This window comes from Saccopteryx bilineata, chromosome 11, assembly GCF_036850765.1.
Source record: "Saccopteryx bilineata isolate mSacBil1 chromosome 11, mSacBil1_pri_phased_curated, whole genome shotgun sequence".
Taxonomy (NCBI): domain Eukaryota; kingdom Metazoa; phylum Chordata; class Mammalia; order Chiroptera; family Emballonuridae; genus Saccopteryx; species Saccopteryx bilineata.
This window is the reverse complement of record NC_089500.1, coordinates 71,027,076-71,052,199: the sequence shown is the minus strand read 5'-3', so window position 1 is coordinate 71,052,199 and position 25,124 is coordinate 71,027,076. Positions and strand designations below refer to the sequence as shown.

Sequence of the window (25,124 nt, the reverse complement as noted above, 5' to 3'; positions counted from 1 at the left end):
GAGGCAGCCACACCTGTGCTCTTTGGACTCTGGTAGGTGGGGCCACCACCTGTCCAACTCCAGAGCCTGGACCGTGGTACTGTGAGCACTGACAGGTGTCCCAAGCTCCGCCAGAGACCCTGCGTCCCGCCTCCTCTGCTTGTCTCTGGCACTGGGGAGGGACCAGAAAGAGAAGGCACCCACGGCCCAGGAGAGTCTGGCCTCTGCGGTCAGGGGGCAGGCGGCTGCAGGTGCCCCAGTGTTCAGGGAAGCTGTAGGCAGGTGTGTGTGCCTGTGTGTGTGTGGGTGCGTGACCGTGTGTGCCCAGCTGGGGCCTGGGACGGGGCCTGGGTCACGTGAGACGAGACGGGGACGGGCACTGGGACCACTGTAGGCATTGCATGGAGGCCTGAGAGTTGCTTTGGGCAGGGCCTAGTCATTCCATCCTTTCTTCTGTCCCCTCCCGCCAGCAGGGACCCGCCCCCATTCTTGCGCTTCTCCTCTCTTAGCTGCCACACCCTAGAGCCATGCCCTCAGACCTCTGGGTGATGCCTGGCTGGCTTCAGTGAGAATGGGAAACTGAGGCCTGCCTCTGTCCCTCTTCATGAGCCTGCCCAGTCTCTATACTTGATTTGATTTAGAAACTCTCCTGGTACCCGTGGTGGGCCACGCTGCCTGCCTTCTGCCCTCTCAGTCTAACGAGGGAAGCAAGGGCGCAGGGTGGGAGGGAGAGGAGAGGAGGGAGGGGCCAGCCTGGTGGCAGATCTTGTGGGTGGGGGAGGGGGGAGCGGGTCAGGGCCCCAGTGAGTGGGAGGGCCTGTGACGGAGAGTCCTGTGGTCTGGGAGCCCAGCCTACACCCTCACCCCCTTCCTCGGCTTCTCCGGGGCCATCCCAGGAAAACCTACTCCCTGCCCCCACCTCAGCCAGTGCTTTTCCCGAAGGCCTCAAGTCCAGGGCTTGGATCCTGGTCAGGGTTTCCCCACCTGTGAGAGTCCGTCGGGCAGTCAGCTAAAGGGCCCAGGGACCAGGTGCCAGCCCCTAGCGTGGCCTCTGGGAACCAGCTCTCCTGACCTCCCTGCTGTCTGTTCTCTGGCTCTTAGTCTCTTGGTCCTTCAGCTTCTTTCAGGACAAGACAGCCTGTCCCTTCCTTGCCTCCCCCAGTCCCAGCCCTGGCTGGGTGCCCAGCCAAGACCTTGTTCTGTCCAGCTCAGACCAGGCCCCATCCTTCCTACAGCCATTCCTCCAGGTCAGTGTGAGCACAGTAGAGGCCTAGGGCAGGACTGGGGCAGGGCAGGGGCAGGGGAAGGGGCAGGGCAGGGGCAGGGGCAGGGCAGGGGCTGGGGCAGGGCAGGAGCTGGGGCAGGGGCTGGGGCAGGGGCTGGGGCAGGGGCAGGGACAGGGGCAGGGGCAGACGCAGGGCAGGGCTGGGGCAGGGGCAGGGGCAGGGGCAGGGCAGGGGCTGGGGCAGGGGCAGGGGCTGGGGCAGGGGCTGGGGCAGGGGCTAGGGCAGGGGCAGGGGCAGGGGCTGGGGCAGGGGCAGGGGCTAGGGCAGGGGCAGGGGCAGGGGCAGGGGCAGGGGCAGGGGCAGAGGCAGGGGCTGGGGCAGGGGCTGGGGCAGGGGCTGGGGCTGGGGCTGGAGCAGGGCAGGGGCTGGGGCAGGGGCAGGGGCAGGGGCAGGGCAGGGGCTGGGACAGGGCAGGGACAGGGCAGGGCAGGGGCAGGGCCAGAGACAGGGGCAGGGACAGGGGCTGGGGCAGGGACAGGGGCTGGGGCAGGGGCAGGGGCAGGGGCAGTGGCAGGGGCTGGGGCTGGGGCAGGGCAGGGGCTGGGGCAGGGGCAGGGGCAGGGCAGGGGCTGGGACAGGGCAGGGACAGGGCAGGGCAGGGCAGGGGCAGGGCCAGAGACAGGGGCAGGGACAGGGGCTGGGGCTGGGGCAGGGACAGGGGCTGGGGCAGGGGCAGGGGCAGGGGCAGGGGCAGGGGCTGGGGCTGGGGCAGGGCAGGGCTGGGGCTGGAGCAGGGCAGGGCAGGGGCTGGGGCAGGGGCAGGGGCAGGGCAGGGGCAGGGCAGGGCAGGGGCAGGGCAGGGGCAGGGCAGGGGCAGGGGCAGGGCAGGGGCTGGGGCAGGGGCAGGGGCAGGGCAGGGGCAGGGCAGGGGCAGGGGCAGGGCAGGGGCAGGGCAGGGGCAGGGCAGGGCAGGGGCTGGGGCAGGGCAGGGGCAGGGCAGGGGCTGGGGCTGGGGCAGGGGCAGGGCAGGGGCAGGGGCAGGGGCTGGGACAGGGGCAGGGGCAGGGGCTGGGACAGGGGCAGGGGCAGTGGCAGGGGCAGGGCAGGGCCTGGGACAGCGGCAGGGGCAGTGGCAGGGGCAGGGACAGGGGCACGGCAGGGGCGGGGCAGGGGCGGGGGCAGGGCCGGGGGGGGGGGGCCGGGGGGCGGGGCAGGGCTTGGGCTGGGGCTGAGGCAGGGGCAGGGGCGGGGCAGGGCTGGGGCTGAGGCAGGGGCAGGGGCAGGGGCAGGGCAGGGGCAGGGGCAGGGGCAAGGGCAGGGGCTGAGGCAGGGGCAGGGCTGAGGCTGGGGCTGGAGCAGGGTAGGGACAGGGGCACACCCCCCTGCAGAGATGCACCTGAAACCTCGGGCAGTGTAAAGCCTGTTGCCATAGCCATCATCACAGCCACCTGGCCAGTGCAGGTTCGCATTAGATTCGGACAGTCGGTAATGAGATAACAAGCCAAGAACTGGTGGGCTATCATCTTTAATTCTAGCTTGCACCTGGCAGGCAAGTAAAAACACACACTGGGCTCCAAAACCCACTTATTTAGTGCTCACAAAGCTACTGACTTATCCGAGTTTCCTAGAATCAAAGGTTTCTAGCTCACCAGACCTATTCACCTCTGTTCCCCATCTCCTTCCTTCTCCCTGCACAAACTCTGCACAAACTGGCGTCTCACTCGCACTTCGCCATCTTGGCTGCTTCTCCTGGCCTCCTCCACATGGCCTTTCTCTGCTCTCCAACCTGCTCTCTGCTCTAATGCTAATCTCAGGAACGGCCTGACCTGTGGTGGCGCAATGGGATAAAGCATCAACCTAATCTCAGGAATGGAGAGAGCAAGCTCCCGGTCTGCCCCACTTTATAGTGCAGAAATCAAAACCTTTAATCCAATATACAAAATAGGGAAGTCTCTAATACAAAGTCACTTATCTGGGGCATGATGGGATTGCACCATCCCACATCAAAAAGGGTGGGAAAGGCTTAGTCCTAAAACCAAGCCCCAGGCTACAAGGATCCTGCCTACCCACAGCCAGCCCCAACACACATTAATATTATCATGCCCATTCCAAGTAAGAAGGGCAATTAATATCACCTGGGTGACGAGCTTCCACGTGGGCAGTGCCATCTTTAACAAAGTGAGCATAATATATTTTTATCTGCCCAACACTTACCTTCTCTCTCTCTCTCTCTCTCCCTCCCTCCCTCCCTCCCTCCCTCCCCCTCTCTCCCTTCCTCCCTCCCTCTCTCCCTCCCTCCCTCCCTCCCTCTCTCCCTCCCTCCCTCCCTCCCTCTCCTTCTCCCTCTCCCTCTCTCCCTCTTTCTCCCCCTCTCTCCCCCTCTCCCTCCCTCTCCCTCTCTCTTCCTCTCTCTCTCTCTCTCTCTCTCTCTCTCTCTCTCTTTTTTTTTGACCTAGTGGTGGGGGGGGGCAAGGGGGTTTCAACTGAACCAGTGACTCCTTGCTCAAGCTAGCGACATTTGGAATCAAGCCAGTGACCATGGGGTCATGTGTATGATCCCACGCTCAAGCTGTGAGCCTGCACTCAAGCCGGATGAGCCCACACTCAAACCGGCAACCTCAGGGTTTCGAACCTGGGTTCTCTGAGTCCCAGACCAACGCTCTATCCATTGTGCCACCGCCTGGTCAGGCGAGAGCTCTGCTTTCATGAAGGGCAGGGAGGGAGGCAGGGCAGGACTATGCTATTTGGGAAAGGGGCCTGCTTGTGCTCAAAAGGCCCCTGGGGATGGGCCCCTGTGGCCAGCCAGGAGCACCTCAGGCTCATGGAACTGAATGCTAGGGCAGGGTCCAGCCACCGCTCTCTCTGGTGCACCATGTGGGCGAGGCGCGGCCTTGATGTCAGACCAGGGGCTGGGGCCTGAGTTCTGCTGGTCACGGACAGGGGATGATGCCTGGGGAGTCACAGAAACAGACCGCACCATGCCAGCCCTGGCTCCTGGGGACACGTGGCTTCTGTGAGCCAGACAGAAGAGTCAATGTGGAATGACAGCCCTGCACTTGGAGCCAACCTTCCAGAGGCAGAAGAAACAAACAACTGTGAAGATAAGGTAATCGAAGCCCTGATAAGTGACAGTCATCAAGAGGGTGGTATTCCGGAGGGCACGGGGCTGGGGCTACTCTGGGTGGGTGCAATGGGTGATGACCTCCCTGAGGAGGGGCGCTCTGGGCTGAGATGGGGGGTGGGAAGGAGCCAGGGTGTGACGTGCTCACTGGAGGGGGCCAGCAAGACAAAGGACCTATCTCTGGGAAGGGTGACCAGTGGAACGAGTGGGGGAGGGGCAGGGGCACGGAGGGCAGCCACCTAGCGGGACTCCACAGACCTCGGCCAGGAGTCGGGCTTTTATTGCAAGGACGGTTGGAAGACACTGAGGGCTCTAAGCAGAGGAGTGGCAGGATCCGATTTGTGTTTTATTTATTTATTTATCTATTTATTTATTTATTTATTTCGTATTTTTACTTATTGATTTGAGAAAGAGAGAAACATCGATTTGCCATTTCACTTATTGATGCGTTCACTGGTTAACTCTTGTAGGTGCCCTGACTGGGAATCAAACCCACAACCTTGGCACACTGGGACAATGCTCTAACCAGAGAATGGGTGGTTGGGGACCGAGGAGCAGCTAGCGCAGTGACAGGCCTGGGCCATGGGGGGCAGTGGGGTGGAGACTCGTGGGTGGGCGGGGCGGGTGGGAGGCGCTATGGATGGAGTGCGGGTGAGGGGAGAGAGGACTTCGGACAACAGGCTGGGTTATGGTGGCACCTGGTGAAATGGGCAATACGGGCAGAGAAGGTGTGGGAGCCGGGCAGGAATGAAGAGTTCCGGTTCCATCTCGGAGGCTTCAGGGAAGAGGTTTCTGCGGCCTGTGATGGAGATGCAGACAGGAAGGCGCAGGAGCTCGGAGTGAGAGTTCAGGGTGGAGTGATGGCCACGCTGCTGCCATTCAAAACCTGTGGCAAAAGGCTGGTGCCAGGGGGAAGTGCACGTGAGCATCAGATGAGGAAGGCAGGGTGCAAAATGGTGAATGCTTGGCTGTTGTAAGTACACAAATGACTCAGAGGCCCGAGGTTGCAGGGGCCCCCTGGGGAAGACACACAGAGAAGGAGAGGTGACCTGGGACTGAGCCCAGGAGCTGGGACAGTAAGAGGTTGGGGGGTGAAGAGGAACCCACTACGGAGACTGGCAGACAGCCCCTGAGCTTGGAGGGGAACCAGAAGAGAGTGTTTCTAGAAGGAGGGAGCCACCTGGGTCAAGGGCAACTGAGAGGTGGAGGAAGATGCTGAGAGAGAAGTTATCTGTGAACTTGACCATGTGGGTGGAGGTCATGGGTGGTCCGGATGAAGGCGGTGCCCTGGAGTGGGGACCGGAGAGGGATGAAAAGTGAGAGGGGGCGAGGAGCTGGCGTCTGTGCCTGTGATGGTGAGTGTGGACAATGAGTGTAGACGGTGGGTAGTGCAAGAGGTTTTACTGGGAATGGGATGGTGGGGCCGGGGTGAGATACAGAAACTCATTGTAGATGTGTTCAGGAGGGGAGACAGTACAGCGTGTTTGCTAGTGGGGAGAAGCTACCAGCAAGACAGCAGAGACACTGGAAGACGCTGACCTTGGGAAGGGGCCAGAGAATGGGGTCCGGAGTTTAGATGGCGGTGATGGCCTTGCGGGAGAGAAGGGACCGGAGCCAGCGGGGGCTGGTGCCCTCTGCAGCCTCTGCTGTGCTCCCTCCTCTCCTCCCCACCTCCTTCTCCCCTCCTTTCTTCCTTCTCCCCCCTTTTCCCCCTTCCTTCTCCCCCTCCTTCCTTCCTTCCTTCTCCCTCCTCTCCTGTTGGGCAGATAAAATGTATTATGCTCACTTTGTTAAAGATGACTCTGCCCACGTGGAGGCCGTTGCCCAGGTGATATTAATGTGTGTTGGGGATCGTTGTAGCCTGGAGCTTGGTTTTGGGATTAAGCCTTTCCCACCCTTTTTTTTATTTTTATTTATTTTTAATTTTTATTTATTTATTTATTTGTATTTTTCTGAAGCTGGAAACAGGGAGAGACAGTCAGACAGACTCCTGCATGCGCCCAACCGGGATCCACCCGGCACGCCCACCAGGGGCGACGCTCTGCCCACCAGGGGGCGATGCTCTGCCCCTCCGGGCATCGCTCTGCCGAGACCAGAGCCACTCTAGCGCCTGGGGCAGAGGCCAAGGAGCCATCCCCAGCGCCCAGGCCATCTTTGCTCCAATGGAACCTTGGCTGCAGGAGGGGAAGAGAGAGACAGAGAGGAAGGGGGGGTGGTGGAGAAGCAAATGGGTGCTTCTCCTATGTGCCCTGGCCGGGAATCGAACCCAGGTCCCCTGCACGCCAGGCCGACGCTCTACCGCTTTATTCATTCATTCCTTTTTGGGGAGAGGGGAGAGAGAGAGCGAGAGAGAAGGGGAGGAGCAGGAAGCATCAACTTCCATATGTGCCTTGACCAGGCAAGCCAGGGTTTTGAACCGGCAACCTCAGTGTTTCCAGGTTGACACTTTATCCACTGCACTACCACAGGTCAGGCATCCCACCCTTTTTGATGTGGGATGGTACAATCCAATCATGCCTCAGAGAAGTGACTTTGTATTAGAGACTTCCCTATTTTGTATATTGGATTAAAGATTTGGATTTCTACACTATAAAATAGGGGCAGAACGGGAGCTTGCTCTCTTGGTTCCTGAGATTATCATTTAGAGAAGAGAGCAGAGCAGAGAGCAGAAAGAGGCCATGTGGCCAGGAGAAGCAGCCAAGATGACGGAGTATTGAGTGAGAGGCCAGTTTGTGCCAAGTTTGACACTGGAGAAGGAAGGAGATGGGGAACAGAGGTGAATAAGTCTGGTGAGCTAGGAACCTTTGATTCTAGGAAACTCGGATAAGTCAGTAGCTTTGTGAGCACTGAATGTGAGTGGGTTTTGGAGCCCAGTGTGTGTTTTTACTTGCCCGTCGGGTGCAAGCTAGAATTAAAGATGACAGCCCATCAGTTCTTGGCTCCGTTGTTTCTTTACCGACTGTCCGAATCCAATGCGAACCTGCATGGGTCAGGCTGCTGTGATAGTGGCCCTGGCCGTGGCTACTGGCTTTACATCTCCCCTTCCCCTTTTCCCCCCTCCTTCTCCCCCTCCTTCCTTCCTTCTCCCTCTTCCTTCTCCCCTTCCCTTTCTCCCCCCTTCTCCGCCCTCTCCCCTTCCCCTTCTCCCCCTTCTTCTCCCCCCTTCTCCCCCTCATTCTCCCCCTCCTTCTCCCCCTCCTTTTCCCCCCTCTTCTCCCCCCCTGCACACAGGCAGAGGAAGGAAGGGGTCTGGCAGCAGGAGGAGGCCGGGGGAGGGGCGATGTGAAAGTCTATGGCTGGCTCTCTGGGGCCAGTGTGGTGGCAGGGGCTTGAGTTCTCAGGGTGGAAGGCCGAGCCTTAGATGCTCCTGGAAGCTGCTCCTTCCAGGGACTGGAGCCCCGGCGGGAACCTCAGACCTACCCCAATTTGCCTAGTTTGCTCCAAGTCCCTGTCTCCTAAACTCTCAGACCCAAAGTCAGTGCTAAGGCCTTATTTCTCCTACCTTTTCTAACTCCCTGGCCCCAGGATGCCATTCTTGAGGTCTCTCAGTGACTCTGGGTCTGCCTCCCTCTAGCTTCGGATCCACGGGATGGCTCCTGCACATGCTCCTCCTCCCTCCCCTACATTCTGCATCCCACTGCTCATCCAGGCGGCAGGTGGTCCCAGGGGCCTGGATTCGCCCCATCCCCCTTGCCCAGACAGCCCTGGAGGAACTGTCCTCAGGTATGTCCCTTGACCAAAGGCCCGGACCTTGGACTGTGATTCAGAGCAGGTGTGCAGGCCAGCGGGCTGAGGAGAACTATTGGCCAGGCCGGGAAGGGCTGCTCAGGAGGGACCAGCCTCGGGGAAGACAGGCCCTCAGTGATCTGGAGGGAGGGGCTTTCCCTGGGCTCAGCTCTTCATGAGGGACAGTGTCCGCGGCGGCCCTCACTGGGCCTGGCCTCGCCGACTGCCACGGCTGTGCAGGGGCGGAGGCTCCACCAGCGCTTCTATGGTGCCCGTCAGCTCCTGCCTCCTCTTCAAGCCGCTGCCCAAGGTGACCGCAAGGCAGCCATTCAAAACCATAGTCAAAAGCTATTCAGTGATGTAGGGCAAAGGGCACCGTGCAGCCTTAGATGGAGAAGGCAGGCCCCAAATAATAGATACTGTAAGGTTCTAGGTCTGCTAAATACACTGAAATCATATAAATGGAAACATAGAAAAAAAAATCTAAACAGAACTTGTAATTCTATAAATCTAAACAGAAAACATTGCTGTCAGGTACATCTAAGTACAGAAAATGTTCCTGATGTAGTATTGGGTGAAGAGGCTTGTAACAAAATGGTAATACTCAACTTTGTAGAAAAGAATTGTAGTCATGAAATTCTAAACATAGAAAAGAACGTCAGCATGTGAATCTAAGTGTTCCTCAGCGCCGGCTCTGTGACGTGGGCCCAGCGGAGTGCGTCAGGTGGGATGGTCCCAGTGCCCCCCTTTTTCCTGCAAGCAGCTTTGTTGTTTCCATTTGGTCTGATGCATGCGAGCGGCTCCAGGGGCGTTACAAGGATGCCTGGGGGTTGCAGGGAGAGGCTCAGACAGAAGCCAGACTCCAGGGGGATGCAGGGGTCCCCTCAAAGCCCTCTGGGCTCCAGAGGCTCCCCGTCCTGCTTGAGGGGGAGCCTTTCAAAGAGATGCTCGCCCAGCCCAGCCTGGGGGCCGCCAACTTGCGGGGGTGTCAGGTGTCACCCATCTTCCTGATGAGTCCCACCTGCTCACCCGGAGTGGTTCTCCAGGAAGCCGCAGAGCGAGGGTCTGTGCGGGCAGAACCCTGGGGGTGCTGATCCAAAAGGGTCTGGTTCGGGTTCTTCTCCAAGGCCATGGTGGCTTCGTGGCGTCCTGGGTGTCACCCCACTGCATCCTGGGAAGGCTTCCGCACGTCCTGGAAGAGAATGCGGCCACCATGCTGGTTTTGCATCTTCAAGAGACACTAGGCGTCCTCGCGCTTCTCCTCAGCTGACTCGCAGAAGAAGTGGCCCGTGCCCTCCAGAGCCACATGGTCGCAGTTGACACAGAAGCCCAGAGAGAGGTTGGTGTGGGAGGCCCACAGATGCAGGCGGACCAGGCGGTTGGTGGCAGCTTCCACCTGGCGAATAATTCTGACGAATTTGGGAGCTGATGGTTGTTGGGCAGTAAGGCACTGAGGTCTGAAAACGTGTTGGCGGAGGGTGCTGAGGCTGTTCTGAAGGCGGTGCCCGGAAAGAGGTCGGAGGGTGGTCGGAGGCGGGGTGAAGGGGCGGCCCTGTGTCTGTCCCGTCCAAACACTGTGGCAGCAAGAAAGGGGGCTGGGAGCGCCGAGGACACTGCCTCACAGCAGCCCTTCGAAGTGGGTTCTGTTCTTTTTATTTCAAAGTTACATATGAAGAAACTGAAGCACAAAGAGGCAGAGAGATTAAGTCATTTGTCACAGTTCACACACCCACAAATGGCAGGAGTGTAATTTTAATGTAGGAAGCCTGGCTTGATAAGACACTAAAAGCAACAAGATCAGTTATCTCCAGGGCTGATCGGGGGCTTCTATGTGATTTGATTTTCTTAGTCATGCTTCTCTGTATTTTCCAACTTTTTCCCAAAGAGTGTTACTTTTGTAATCAGTGTCTCTCCACTCTCACGCTACCTGTGGGGCAGCCGTGTTAGGCTTGCTCATGGGTTTACCAGCTGCAAGCACTCTGCTTGATTAGTGCGTGAGCACGTGGCAGAGGCCCGTGTGCACAGTCTATAGGCTATGGGTGCTTGGGGGGGGGGGGGGGGAAACAACTCTCCCAGATCACTCTCCTGCCACCCTGAGGCGCGGTGTTCCTTGCTCCCTGGCCTTTACTGTGAATAACAGATTTTCCTTTGTTTATTAGCTCTTTCACTTTTGTTGTTTATTTGCTCGCCTGTCTTTGTGAGCCTCCAATAAACGGGTATGGCCTGATAATTTCCAGCTCTTTAGTTTCTCTGCTGTCTGCCCAAATCCCATGTGAACCTGCCTGGCCTTGGCCACCAGCATTACACTGCCCCACACAAAATCAATGGCGATTTTTAAAGTAACCAAACAAAACATCAATGTCCCAGGAAGATACTCCTCCTGCAGCCCTGGGCCTCTGTCCTGCCCAGGGGTGGGTGCTGTTGAAGTCTGGGGTTAGTGGCCTGGGGCCTGGGAAGGTCAGCAGGAGGCTCAGCTCTCCCCCTGGTGGCCCCTCAGGGGTCTCAGAGGTCCTGGGCTATGCACCTGAGGAATCTCAGGCTTCCCACTGAGGTCACCCAGGTCTCATCCTGATTGGCCATGGAAGGTGATGGGCATGTGGGTCTGGCCTTTCCCGAGGCTTGGGGAGGGTGTGTGTGTATGTTGGGAGGTGGGAACATACAGCCAGCCTCTTTTTGGTTGCTTGGCCTTCACACATCCACCCCAAAGCAAGGCCCCCCTGGCAGCATCCAGCTGTTATTGGGACCTCTAAGTGATCAGATGCTCACTACCTCACCAGCAACTCCTGCCGTGTGGGACTCAACACATCACAGAGTGAGGGCTTCAGAGTCAGAAACCCTTGTTTTGAACCCTGGCTCTGGCTCTGAGCCATATGGCCTTGGGACCTGAGTTGTTTGAGCTTCACGTTCACCATTTGTGAGAAGGGCTGGCGGTGACTGAGGGTTATAGGAGATAGCATGGGTCACGTGTCTGGAGCAGGGGAGGGGCTCTGTTAATAGCTCTCAGTGTCGCCTCCCCATAAACCCTCCCCGCTGCTCCCTCAGCTGCAGGCAGACCCGGTCCCTCCCGGCCAACTCCTCCCCTTCCCTGGGCAGCCTTCCCCAGCCCCTGTAGCCGCCGCAGGCTGCTGGTTGGCCGGTCGGTTGGTGCCATCTGGGTCCCTCTGGAGGAGTTTCTCAGACGCCTGCTCTGTGGGAAGCCTTGGCTGAACCATAACGTCCTAGACTCCACCCACGGAGGGTCCGGGAAGGCATTCCAGGACTCACGTTAGCACAGCCTCCCCGGGCCCCTTGCCGCACTGTCCTCCAGTTGGCAACGTCCTGCCTCAAGTGTGTCGCCCAGAATGACCAGTGCCAGGCTGCTGCCTGACCAGCTTGGGCCTGAGAGGCCATCCCACTGGCTGCCTACCACACCCCCCAGGCGTATGCCTGTGTCACAGACAGGCCTTGTCCCTGTGGTGTCCACCGTGCTCTGCTCTGGATCGGGGCAGCAGCTGCAGCCAGGAGCCCCGGCCTCCCCAACTCTAACCCTCGGTGAATCCTGTGCCCAGAATGTTCGCTCATGTGGAGGCCTGGGAGGACAGCCTTGCGGGGCTCCCAGAATGAGCCGGGCCGCTGATCTGGGGCTCTGCCGCCCTCCCCGGCAGGCTGGAGGGGTCGGAGCTCCGTGAACAGAACGTAGATCCCGGGTCTCCGAAGACCCTGCTCTGAGCGGCATGTTCTGGCCTCCACAACGGGCCCTCGGCAGGAGGGGCCAGCTGTGGGCCAGCTGTGGGGGCTGCCCCTCGGCCTGTGCTTGGGATCCGGAGTCCTGGGGAGTAAGGGCCGGGTCTCCTCAGCCCCGAGGCTGACCGTGTCCCAGGCGGAGTGTGGACAGCTGTGAGGCCCAGGGCGGAGCAGAGCAGTGGCCTCTCGGACTCAGGGCCGGTGTCCACTGTGCCTGGTCCTTCGGGTCTCTCAGAATGTGGCCCCCTGGGCTGGAGGGGGCCTGAGATAGACCCACTTTCCTGACTCCCTAAAACACCGTGTGCTCACAACCAAGGCAGTCCACGTCCCAGCCGTCCAGCTCTGACCAACAGGACATTCTTCGTTAGCCAGCATCAGGCCTGTATCCCGGGAGCATCCACCCAAAGGGCCCTCTCTTTTAACGCAAGCCTTCAGATATAGTCCATGCTCTCCTGAGCCAACCAGGACAGGCACCATCGCCTGAACCTTGGGTTCAAATGAAACTCTCGGAACCTCAGTCTCCTCATCTGTGTAATAGAGACAACGGCGGCTATTATTGAACACTGGCCCTGGTCAGGCACTGAACTCGTAGCAAGTCACATGCTCTGCTCAGGGTGATTTAGAAAGACGGCTCCAAGCCTCCTGGGAAGAGGTGCGCGCCCCCTCTGCTGGACAGCAGGGAAATCGCAGGCAGGAGATCAGAGGACGAGAGGGAATCCCCAGTTCCCCGGGGGGGACCTCATAGATGGCCTGGTCCAGCCTAGTATTTTACAGAGGAGGAAACTGAGGCTCGTTTCCTCTTAGTCATACTAGAAAGTAGTTATTAATAGGGCCATTTCATGAGAGGGGAAACTGAGGCTCAGAGAGGTAAGACATGGTCACATACCTAGATGAGCTTAGATATAAACTTCTGTCCTGTGGTGTGAAAGCCTTTCCACTGACTGCACTGCCTCTAGTTTGTTCTTGCACCCCGTCCCCTCGGTGACCAACTATGGAACCCCGGAAACGAGCAGAACCTCTCATCCCGGCCCCCTCTTCTTACCCACTGTCCCTGGGCCAGCCTATCCCATGGCTTCAGCTATGATCTAGGAGCTGAAGATGTCCCCACTGATGGCTCTGGCCTGTGTCCTGCACCTCTGACTTGGCTGCACGCTCATCTCTTGGTCACCTTCGGCCAATGTCCCTCAAACATTCCAGGCTCACCAGGCCCCAGCTGAGCCTGCTCTCCCCCACCCACTCCTCCCGTGCCCCGTCTCAGGCTGTGGCCCCACCATCCGCTCCCGACAGCCAGTCACCGAGCCCTGTGTTTCCCTTTACATCTCCATTCTGCTCAGGGCTTTCCTCCTCTGCTGTTACTGCCTTAATTCAGAGGCTCCCCCTCCCACCCCTTATTTCACCACAGCCCCCTAAACCCCCTGGTGATGTCTCCTCTGACCCTTCCCCACCTCCACCAACAGGTCTTTCTAAACTTCAGATCTACACTCATCACGCCCCGGCTTACAAAGGCTTCAGTGACTCCCATTGCTTTCAGAAAAAAAAACAAACCCAAAAATAAAAAAAGAAAGAAGGAAAAACCCCAAACAATCAAACTCCTTAGCTTTTCCCATGGCACTTGGGGGGTCTGCCTCTGCCTCCTCTCCGGTTCACGCCCTTCCCACTGGACCCCAGACCTCGCCAGGCGGCTGTCTCCCTTGCCCTTGCCTGGCTAATGCCTCTCCTTTCTCCTCGAGCTTTCCCTCAGCCAGAGGGTGCCCTGGACCTCCCACCCCCACCCCTTATCCCCCAGCTGGTCCAGGGGCTGCGATCTGAGATGGCTCTCTTCCTGTAGAAGCCTTCCTCTGCAGAAGCCTTAATACGAGATGCTGGTGATGATCCCAGCTCTCTCCTCCACTGGACGATGAGATACTTGAGATCAGGGTTCTGTCTCTCCTGCATAACACCTGCAGCCAAGCCAGGGCCTGGCATCTCATAGCTGAATGTGAGGGAATGAATGAATGAGGGAATGAATAGATTAGTGAAGAAGGTAGCTAGCTAGAAACCGGAGGTTAGGAAAGGAGGTGGTGGGAGAGGAAAGAGTGACCCCGGAGCCTGCTCTGAGGAGGGGGGTCAGCATCTCTTGGACCCAGATTCCTCCCTGTCCGACAGCACAGCAGGGCCCTTCCTCCTTTCTCGTCTCTCCCTGACAGCGGTGACCCCAGCACTCGTTCCTGGAAGGCAGGGAGCCTGGATGCTGACTAAATGGAGACCATCCTTCTTGGCCAGAGGGACTGCCAGCCTCCCCAGGGTCCTTGGGGCTGGTGGGAGGAATCCAAGGCTGAGGTGCTGGGCTTGATCACTTTCTCCATGCAGCACTGATTAGGTGCCACCTGTGTGCAGGGCCCTCTGCCGACCCCCTAGCCTGTGCCCGCTCCAGTGTGGCCACCCCTCTGGTCTAGTTGCAGATGGGACTGGGGTGGGCACCAGCTGCAGGGGGTGGGACGGAGCGCTAGTGGACAGCGGCAGCAAGGTGAGGGTGCCCGGAGCGGGGCAGTCAGTCGGAGGTGGGCCTTGAACCGGAACTTGAGCAGCGCGAAGAGGCAGGGGCACGGCTGGAGGGGGGATAGTTTGTGTAGAGGTGGGAGGGCAGGCACATAGCTGAGTGTATTTGGGGACAAACAACAGCTGCTTTTACGAGGGCCAGGAGATTGGGGAGAGAGTGATGGGAAACCAGTTTGCAAAGGGCCTTTAGAACCATGTCCCGGGAGCTTCCCCCCAATCTCACCATTCCCTGGGTGGCCAGCAGGGGGCAGGACTGACCATGGACGCTTTCCTTAGCCCAGGTCTAGGGTGGAGTGGCCCTTCTGAGAGTGGGGAGGAGCACCAGGCCCAGAGGGAACAGGCCAGCTGTGCACAGCTGGGTAGGGACAGGGGAAGGGCAGGCCAGCGCCTTTCCTCAAACAGCCAGGGTGGAGCCCCTGAAGCTGCCCTGTCAGGTGACCCGATGGGACAGTCCTCAAGTGGGCACCCTTCCTTCCTCCTGACCGGGTCAGCTCTCTGGTCGGGCCCCTTTGTCTTTAGTGTCCCAGCCTCTCCCTCCCAGTGGAGGTTGTCCCAGCATCACTGGGTATCTGAGTTGGGGAACCAAACCAAATCTAGGAATGCTACCAGGGAGAAAGAAGTCCCATCCTGGTGCTCAAGGCTGATGAAGGGTTGTCAGGATGAGGGGAAGTCATTCCTGTGGGCAGGTAACAAAGACTTATGTAGCAGCCTCTGTACCAGGGACAGGGACACAAAGATGGAAAGGCAGCATCGTGGCCCAGGGCCCCCAGGGCACAGGAAGGACAGCTCCTGTGACTCAGGTATGGCCTAGAAGGGCCATGAACAAAGCGCCCGGACACCCCAAGGAGGAGAAATGCTTCTGCCCGGCCAGTTCTGCCGGAGTTTTGACAAGGGAGGTGACACACAGACACAGTAAGATTTTGTCAGATGGAGAGGAAGGATGGCCATCTCGGACAGGGATGCCCCCTGAGCAAAGGCACAGAGGTGAGGCTGTGTTTAGAGAAAACTGGTGATCAAATACAGGTCTATGTGCTTCCCCCAAGCTTCACTGAGATGTAATTGACATACAATGTCATGGACAACATCATGAATTTGTATAGTATGTATATATTGCCAACTGCTTACCACCATCAGGTTGGTTCACCATATGCTTATTAATGATCACGTGCATGGCAAACGTTATGCTACATGTTTTATTTATATTATTTTAAATTCTCACATCAACCCTCAAGCTGCCATGATCCTCACTTGACAGAGGAAAGAAAAGACTGAGGGTCATGGAAGCAAAGTGAGAGCCCGGGTGAGAAGCTCAGAAGCTGACACCCCAGCTGAGGAGCCTGTGACCGCCCTCTGCCTCCACAGGACTGGAGCTGCCGTGGGGCTGGCTGTGCAGGAGGCATTACACAAAGACCCGGGCGCCTTCCTCTCCCAGAGGAGCCCGCCCTTGTCCCAGCATCTCCGGCCGGGCTTCGAGGTCTTCTGGTCAGAAACCTGTTCTCAGCTATGTGTTGGCTTGTTCACTTTTTCTTTTTAGAAAAGTTCTCAGGCAAACCGTGCTCTTGTGGGTCAGAGACAAAGAGGAGGAAGATCCCGAGGCAGGGTGAGAGGAGGAAGGGCTGGACCGGACCCTCAGGGCAAGTCAGCCGGCCCCCCAAGGCCTGAGCTGGAATTTAAGAGCTGGCTTCTCTCCCCAGTGCTTCTCTCCCCAGTGTCCCCAGTGTCCAGTCTGAGTGGGATAGAGGGCCGCGAGGGCAGCTTTCCCTCCATGGACCTCCTCTTCCGAGGTGAAAGAGGGGCCTGCTCTGACAGGGCACCCCTCCTCTGCAAAGCACCCCACAGGCCTCCCCGCCCTGGGCCTAGCCAGCCTCACATCCGGTCCTCACATCCTCACATCCGGTCCTCACATCCCCACATCCCCACATCCCCACATCCCCACATCCCCACATCCCCACATCCCCACATCTTCACATCTTCACATCCGGTCCTCACAACCTCACATCTGGTCCTCATCCTGCCATAGAGCCTCCTCAGTCATCATCCAGCCCTTCTAACCTGGGGCGCTCAGTTTCTTCTTGCCAGGGGCACCTTAAAGACCCAGTTTGCATAAAAATAGCGAATCATTATGTTGTACACCTGAAACTAATATAATGTTATATGTTAATTAAAAAAATTATAAAAACTGATGGTACAGAGAAGAGCATATAAAAATGAAAGTCATTCTACCCGCCCTTTCCCCTTGTCCTACCCTGTTCCCCGGGGCACCACTCCTAACAATTTCTTGTTTATCACTAAGATATATGTTTTTTGTTATTGTTGTTTTTTTAAGAGAGAGACAGGGACAGGCAGAGAGGCAGAGAGGAAGGGAGAGAGATGAGAAGCATCAATTCATAGTTATCTTCTGTTGTTAATTAGAATGTGTTAAAAATGATGAGTTCATAGAAACAAGGAAAAGTTATTTTTCTTAGAACAAGTAAACTGCTGTTCAAAATCTGAATATACCTTATATTGGGGGAGGAAAAATCTGTGATCTAAATTAAAAAAATATATATATATATTTAGTGTTTGAGAGAGAGTAACAGACAGACAGGAAGGGAGAGAGATAAGAAGCATCAACTCATAGTTGGGGCAGTTGTTCCTTGATTGCTCTCTCATATGTACCTTGACCAGTGGAAGGGGGGGCCCTCTATCTGAGCCAGTGACCCCCTGCTCAAGCCAGTGACCTTGGGCTTTCAAGCCAGCAACCATGGGATCATCTTTATAATCCCATGCTCAAGTCGGAGACACCGTGCTCAAGCTGGTAAACCCACACTCAAGCCTATGACCTTAGGGTTTCGAACCTAGGTCCTCAGCATCCCAGGCCGACATGCTATCCATTGAGCTACCACCTGGTCAGGCTAAGATATGTTCTTTATGCGATAAACATATATAGCTACAAGTCACGATATGTGCTTTTTATTTTATTTAGAAATTAGATTTAGTGGGGTGACATTGGTCAATAAGAGTATAGAAGTTTCAGGTAAACATTTCTATTTTATTTTATTTTTTTAAATTTTTTATTTTAATTTTATTTTTTTTTACAGAGATAGAGAGAGAGTCAGAGAGAGGGATAGATAGACTGGAATGGAGAGATGAGAAGCATCAATCATCAGTTTTTCATTGGGACACCTTAGTTGCTCATTGATTGCTTTCTCATATGTGCCTTGACTGGGGGACTACAGCAGACCGAGTAACCCCTTGCTCAAGCCAGCGACCTTGGGTCCAAGCTGGTGAGCTTTGCTCAAACTAGATGAGCCCACGCTCAAGCTGGCGACCTTGGGGTCTCAAACCTGGGTCCTCTGCATCCCAGTCCGACACTCTATCTACTGCGCCACCACCTGGTCAGGCTCTATTTTCTTTAAAATGGGACCATAACATAACCACATTGTTTTATAGCTTGCTTCCCCCCTTCTCCCAATTTAATAGCATATCTTTCTCGCGTTGATATCGCTGGATATCCACCCATTCTTTGTAGCTACTGTAAAGTCCATTGTAAAGATTCCAGCGACCAGCCTCTTTTTTTGATGGGCATTTTGGTCGCTTCCTTTTCTTTTTGGCTGTTACAAGAGGGCCTGAGATCAACTATATTTGTTGATTGATTGACAACTGACTAAAATTTGGATCTATGTTTCCAAAATTGCCTTCCAAAAACCCTGTGACAACTTCCAGTTTCTCCAACAGTGGATGAGAATACCCATTTCCTCATACCTGCACCAACATTGGCGTTACCAAGCTTTTAACTCTTTGCTGATTTGATATGTGAAATGATACCTCATTTTGGTTTTTAAGAAATGATGTTAAGACTGAGGCTGAGCAGATTTTCTTAAATTTGAACTTTTTTTTTTTCTGTGAATCCCATGTTATTGGCCGTGGACCATTTGGGGAGAGTTATTCATCTTTTTCTCATTTAATTGTAGGAGCTCTTTGTATATTAAAGAAATAAACATCTCAGATCCATTTTATTATTTCCTCCACTACAACTCCATGTTTGGAAAGATTTTGTTAGATAGTGGCTGTTCAGTTACTACTTCTTTCTCCACCTGATACTCAGTCACAGACCCTCAAGGTTCATCAGCACAGAACGGCCAGCGTTGCTGCACTGAGCTGACGTGATTCCAGCCAAAAGCAAAGCCTCGGAATGTTGTGTATCCCAGAAGTCCTGCCATGGCTGAATGTAGGACGTTCACAGATTTTCTGAAGTATTTTAAGTGGCTAGCATACTTCTCCCTCTGTTTATAGGCACTTAGTGGCATGGGTCCCTTTTCCCTTCCCAAAAGTCCCTGAGGCAGGATGGGACTTCACTGAGGCCTGGGAATCGAGGAAGGAATGGAGGACGGCAGGTTGGAGGCAGGAAGTGCTGCCCAGACGGACTAGCCCCTCTGGCCTTTCCACGTCCTTGGGGAAATCTCCCCAGGGCCACCTCCCATTCCCTAGAGGGTGGGTGTGGGCCCCAGGGCAGGATTAGAGATGGTCTCCAGAACCCCAGATTGAAGAGTGGGCGCTAGACCCCAAATACGGGCCTGTGTGTCCCGAGGAGAAACGGGGGGCACAGATGGAAGCAGGTGGGGAGGGGAGGCCTTGAGTAGGGGGAGGTGGTTTTCCGGCTTCTGGGCACCTACCTCCTGGGTGATGGGTGACGTGTTCCCCCTCGGTTCTGGGGTGTGTGCGGGAGGTGACTCTGAGACCTCAGGGAAGGTGGGGCAGAGCTGAGGGAGGCTGCTGGGAGGCCTCCAGGTTGGTGGGTTTGACTTTATGAGACCGCCGCATTCCTGGGGGATGTGTGTGAAGGTGATTAGCGGCTTAGCTATGGCGTTGGGAGCAGCAGGAGGCAGAGGCAGCGGAGGAGGCGAAGAAGAACTCTGAATGGACACCCTCAGAGCCCCCCCCCCCCCGATTCCCATGACTGTGCAGGCCCAGGGGGAGGGGGCTGGCATCTCGGCTGAACCCAGGACGCCCACCTGGGCTGGGGAGGAGACCTTGGCCTGAGGTGGGGAGAAGTTCTGCCTCTTCCCACCAGTGTCCCCAGCCTGGCAGGGCCTTGTCCTGTTCTTTGCCTGATGAGTGAGCCTGAGGCTGGGTGGGAGAAGGGGGACAGCCAGGGTGAGGGCCAGAGGCAGGCCCACCAACCTGGGTTCTGTCCTGGAAACGTTCCCCGGGCAAGTGACTCACCTGGGGAGCCTGAGCTTCGTCTTGAACACAGGGCCAGGAGGTGACGTACACTGTGCCTGGCTCTCCGCCCTCAGTGTGACGGCTCCCTGGGCCCACTGGGCGCAGCCGCCTCTCTGAGGAGGCATAGAGAAGGCACCGCCCCTTCCTCCACTGGTTCCCTTCGGTCTCCGGGGAGATTGTCTCTCTCAATATACAAATCGACCATGACAGCAACTTTGAATGGTGCTCCCATGTCCACTGAGGTCCAGCAGGGGTATTAGCTTCTGTTTCCTCTATCCTGGCGCTTGTCACTCCTGTCATAGTTGGTGGTGACATGCCACACATGGCAGCTTCAGAGCCAGAGCTGGGCAGCTGAGCAGCCAACCCGGTCCCACCCCTGCACACGGGCCTGGCAGGACACGCCCCTCGGCCGCTGCGAGGGTCAGGTCACAGCCGGTGTGGCCGTGTGTGCACGCGCTCAGTGGAGGGCCCCGGGTCAAGTGCTCCTGCTCTCCCATGGCCCTTCTCCCTGCCCCGGCCAGCCCCAGCCCAGCAGGCCCCTCTGGGCCTGACTCTCAGGGGACTGTTCTCATGTGTAAAATGAGCAGGACTCGCTCGATGTCCCTTCAGCTCTTGCGTTTGCTGACCAATGCTACCACTAGCCCTGGCCTGGGCCATCTGGCTCCACGACCCATTTAACAGGCTGGCTTCAAGGAGTGGCCTGGGCTGAGATCAGGGCACAGCTGTTCGGGTGGAACCTGAGGGAGGTCGGGGCCCCCAGCTGGAGGGTGGAGAGGGGGTGCTTGGTGGCAGCTGACCTGGGACATGTGTGTGCATGTGAGTTCGTGAGGTTGAGGTCAGTGTGTGTGTGTGCATGTATGTTCTGTATGTGTGTGTATGTGTGTATGTGTGTGTGCATGTGTGCGTGTGTGTGTGTTGTGTATGTGTGTGTATGTATGTGTGTGTATGTGTGTGTATATGTGAGTGTGTATGTGGTATGTGTGTGTGTGTGTGTGTGTAGCAGACTCCCATTTTCTTGTTTGTCTAGAGTTGGCCCAATTGAGGCAGGGTCTGTCCTGGGGCTTCCGAGAGCAGTGTGAGTACAGATGTGACCAAATGGAGTCCTTGGTAAGGCCACAAACCTAAGGCTTCTCTGTTTGTTTGGTGTGGTTCAGGGATTTTTTTAATGCCTCTGCCACCCATGAAATCAAGGGCTTCTGTTTAATTCTCTCCTTCAAGGAATGTTCTGAGCTAGGCCCAGGGTACTGTGCTCTCGGTCCAGACCTGGGTCTGTGGGTCCCAGAAATAAAGGGAGAATAAGATGAGATTCCCACTGAGCCACCGCCTGGTGGGCTGTGCAGAGGGCAGGGCTTGCGTAGCTGTGGGCACTCAGGCTCTGGTGGCACAGAGGGCTGCATGCACTGCCTGGGGTGGGCAGCAGGAGGCTCCACCACTGCGGTGACCCTGAGACTACACAGAAAACTGGCGGGGCGTCAGCACAGTCCCCACGGTGGGGACAGGTGCCACAGGCCTAGGCCCCACTTGTGCAAGCGCTCAGAGGCTTGAATGAACAGGGGCAGTTTAAGGAATAGACCTAGATAAATACAGGCTGGGGCAAAAGTAGGCTTACAGTTATTCGTATGGAAAATAATACAATAATTCATAAATAATAATACAAGAATAAACTGTATTTGGTGGATTCAGAAACTATAAACCTAGTTTTGCTCCACCGTGTAGAGAAATCCAACGTGACTTGTGCCCTTGAGGTTGTTTGACGGGGATCAGACGTGGGCTCAGGGAGGTGTTCCTGGGGAAACGGGATTTAAGCTGAAGAATGGGGTGGCAGCCGTGCAGAGGGCAGGGCTCCTAGGGGCCCCCCAGGAGCGGGGAGCAAGCTTGGGGGACTGACTGGACTGGATTAGTCATGACCTTGCAAAAGGGTGCTGGTAATGGCTTTCATTCTATTCATCTAACAAGAAACCTCTATTTCCAGTCCTTTCCTCTGTGACCGGGGACCCTGGGGCTTCTCTCTGCCTTCTCTGCCCTGGGTGTCCATGCTGTCCAGTGAGAGAAATCAGGCCTGGGGGGAGGTCTCGGCCCCCCGCCCCCACCCTGGGCCGAGGGGCAGCTGATTGGAAGCAGATGTCTTCCCTGGTGGGGCCCTGCCCGGAGCGGCGAGGCCGAGGCCGCGGTGGGCCCGGCTCCCCACTGCTGACCTCAGACCTGCACCGCTGGCATGTCCAGGCCGCAGACTCTCTGTCAGCAAAGCCGCATCCGTCCTGCAGAGAGACGGTCACTGTGGCTGCCCACACCCCCAACCCAGCAATTTCCCTGCCACGGTGAGAAACCCCCTGGGCTCCCCAGCCAAGGCCCGGCCTGGAGCCCTGGCTGGCGGGACAGAGGCACCCGTAGGTTCTCAGAAGGTGTGAGGCTGGGAGGGGTCTCTGTCGCCCTTACCTGGGTCTTCCGCACACCTGCACCCGCATAGCCGCAGACAAGGTCACCGTGTCCTGCGCGCCATGCGCTGGCCCCAGTGCTCAGTGCTCTGTGTCCTCCCGCTGAATCCTGACAAACAACTTCACGAGGTCCACGCTGGTGGCGAGGTGCGTGAGGCCCCGGGAGGGCGCTTTGTCACAGCTGGGAGGGCAGTTAGCGCTGGGGTTTGGGCCAGGTTGCCGGGATCTAAAGGCTGTGACTCCAGGGTTCTCCGCTGTGGGCCCTGCCTGTGGCTCCTGCCCCCCTCAGACGTGCCCTGTGCCCATTGCTCCTGAGGGCACCCAGGTCCGTTCCCCTGGGGCTCCTGGAGGCCGGAGTCTTAGCACGGGGCACAGAGCTGGGCTCCGAGAGGGGGGAGCAGCCTCTGGGTGGGAGCCCTGTCTCTGGCAGCCCAAGCTCTGGACACTCGCAAGGGCAGTGCGCTTGCTGTCGAAGTGCGCCCGTGGGAGCCCCTCCTCACACCTCCCCTTGTGCGCTGTGACCTACCCAGGTCCTGCCACTGCGTGCGCCCGAGGAGTCCAGCGATCCCCAGGGTGCCCCCAGAGGTGCCCCCGGCACCACCCTGACTGCCCCTCACTCTCAGGCCACCCTGGCAACGTGTCCTCCCTCCTCTGCTCCCGCAGGGCTGCCCGCTCCTCCTGCAGGCCCCTCACTCTCAGGCCACCCTGGCAACGTGTCCTCCCTGCTCTGCTCCCGCAGGGCTGCCCGCTCCTCCTGCAGGCCCCTCACTCTCAGGCCACCCTGGCAACGTGTCCTCCCTGCTCTGCTCCCGCAGGGCTGCCCGCTCCTCCTGCAGGCCCCTCACTCTCAGGCCACCCTGGCAACGTGTCCTCCCTCCTCTGCTCCCGCAGGGCTGCCCGCTCCTCCTGCAGGCCCTCCGCTTCGCCGCTGCCCTGGCTCCCCGGTCCGGGTCCCCTCTCCGTGTGACTCGGCATCGCTGCTTTGTGGCTCCCTGGGACAGGCCTTGCTCTCAGTCAGTCGCCAGTCGGTAAGCGTTCACTGAGCCATGTGGTCCTATCGGCGGGGCTCAGGCTCTGGAGCCAGATGCTGGGGGCCCGGGACGCAACCTTGTCCCCTGTTCCAGACGCTCACATCTGGCGCGCCTGGAGCATGAAGAGAAGCATCCACCGCTGCCCTGGCCTCAGCCCTGCCGTCTCCCTGCCGTGGGCAGGTGAATCGGGCCCGGAGGGAACCGTCAAGGGCGGGGGGAGCCGGGGTGGCCGAGGCGTGCAGCTTTCTGGGGGCTTTCAGACACAGGGGTAACGAGATCGTTCACGGCTTAAGGTCTGGAAAGAAGAAGCGTGGGTCCTGGGGAAGGACAAGGGACGCGCACCAGGCGTGGCCACGGATGGGCACGAACGAGCCGTGCATGTGGGTGGTAACCCTGGGAGCCACACTCAGAGGAGTCACCCCCTGGGTGTGGCCTCGCGGGGCTCTCGGTGACACAGGACCAGCTTCCTCTTTCTGACTGTGTGGGAATTGTGTCACCAGGCGGTGGGACTGGTTCGAGTGCCAGTTCTCTCGGCCCCAGGACACAAGTTGGCCCTTCTACCTCCCTGTTTGGAGAGCATGTAAGACATGTGGTTCTTGCGCAATCCAAAGGGAGAAGGTTCTTCAAGAGGATGGTACCGACTCATATCAAATGTAGGAGATTGGGTCTGGATGGTTTTACCTGAGATTGCAAAAGCACAGAAATGCAGTAGTATCATACTCCGATTTTCTGTTGCCTCTCGGCATGGTTACTAAGACAGCGGCGTCTGTTTATCAAGAGCTCATTGCATGCCAGCTGCTTCCATATACGTTATACTGTTTAATCCTTGCAACGGGGTAGGCGCCTTTTAGTACCATTTTACCCACGAGGAAACTGAGGCACAGAGAGGTTAACCAACTTGCCCGAAGTCACACAGCTAGCAAAGCTACGAACTGGGTTTACAGCCCGTGTTATCCCTCACTCTGAAGTCCTGCACCCAGACCCCGCCCTGCAGCCGTGTCCAGGGAGTCCCTCCAGCCCTGGGAGTCCAGGAGATATGGGCCTTCAGGGAAGAGCCCGGAGGCCCAGAGGCCCAGGGCCTGAGATGGTGGGGCCACCATCAGGTGCCTATCTCCCTCAGCAGCTGGGTCCAATTACAGTGTGGACGGCCAGCTGTAGAAAGCCACCTTCCCCTGGACGGCGAAGGAACAGGGCGACCACAGACAGCGAACCCTGGGGCCCCTCGAGTTCCCACTGCCCTCCCAGCAGGGTTTCACAAACCGGTTGACGTCGACGGGGCAGCGTGTGTGGAGAGGGCAGGAAGCCCGGGGCCGTGTGGTCTGCCGGCATTGCTCAGAGTTTCCTGGGCTGGGATTCTCCTGCGGGGCCACCTCAGGGCTCCGGAGGCCAGCACCCTCTCTCCTGGGGCCTTTCTCGGCCCTCTCTGGCTCCGAGAAACAAACCCTAGGGACTGCAGGGCCTCTGAAGGGTGGGGAAGCCCCCTCCTCTGGATGCTGACTGGTGGGAGAGCTCAGGGACTCTGGAGGTGGCCTCAGGGTGTCTGAGGTTCGTACCTGGAGGTGGAGGTGGGGCAGGGCCGGGCTGCCTGCAGTCAGGAGACCCAGGCTCCCTGTCAGACCCAACCCTGCCTAGAGCTGTGCCCTCAGGCGGTGGTACCTCTCTCCGACCCCCTTCCCTCGGCTGTCTCACAGGGATGTGTAACAACCTTGGCAGAAAGGACAGGGCTCTGCTAGTGCAGGCGACCTTAGCAGGGTGATGGCCTGACCCTGGGCCTGAGCCCCGATCCTCTCTTCTGGAAACCCTGCCCAGGCTGAACTTGCAGCTTTCCACAGACAAGGGGAAAGGCATGTCAGGCAGAGAGCAGCCTGAGTGAATGCACAGTCAAGAACACACACACACACCCCCCTCCTTGTGCCAAGAACTGTCCTAAACATCTCACATTTATATTATTGACTCATTTACCTTTCTTAACATCCCTATGAAGTAGAGACTAGCCTGCCCTCATTTTGTGGATGAGGCAAAGGAAGCCCAGAGAGGTAAAGTAACTTGCTCAAAGTCACACAGCCAGGAGTGAGGAGTCAAGCTGTCTGCAGTGAGATCAAGAGTAGAGGCAAGGATGGTGGGCCCAGAAAGGATGGGG

General features: G+C 57.5%; 1 pseudogene; it reads right to left on the bottom strand.

Moving 5' to 3' along the window:
- Positions 1–8,936: 8,936 nt before the first annotated feature.
- Positions 8,937–22,928, bottom strand: LOC136315079 (ferritin light chain pseudogene; annotated as a pseudogene).
- Between the last annotated feature and the right edge of the window lie 2,196 nt (positions 22,929–25,124).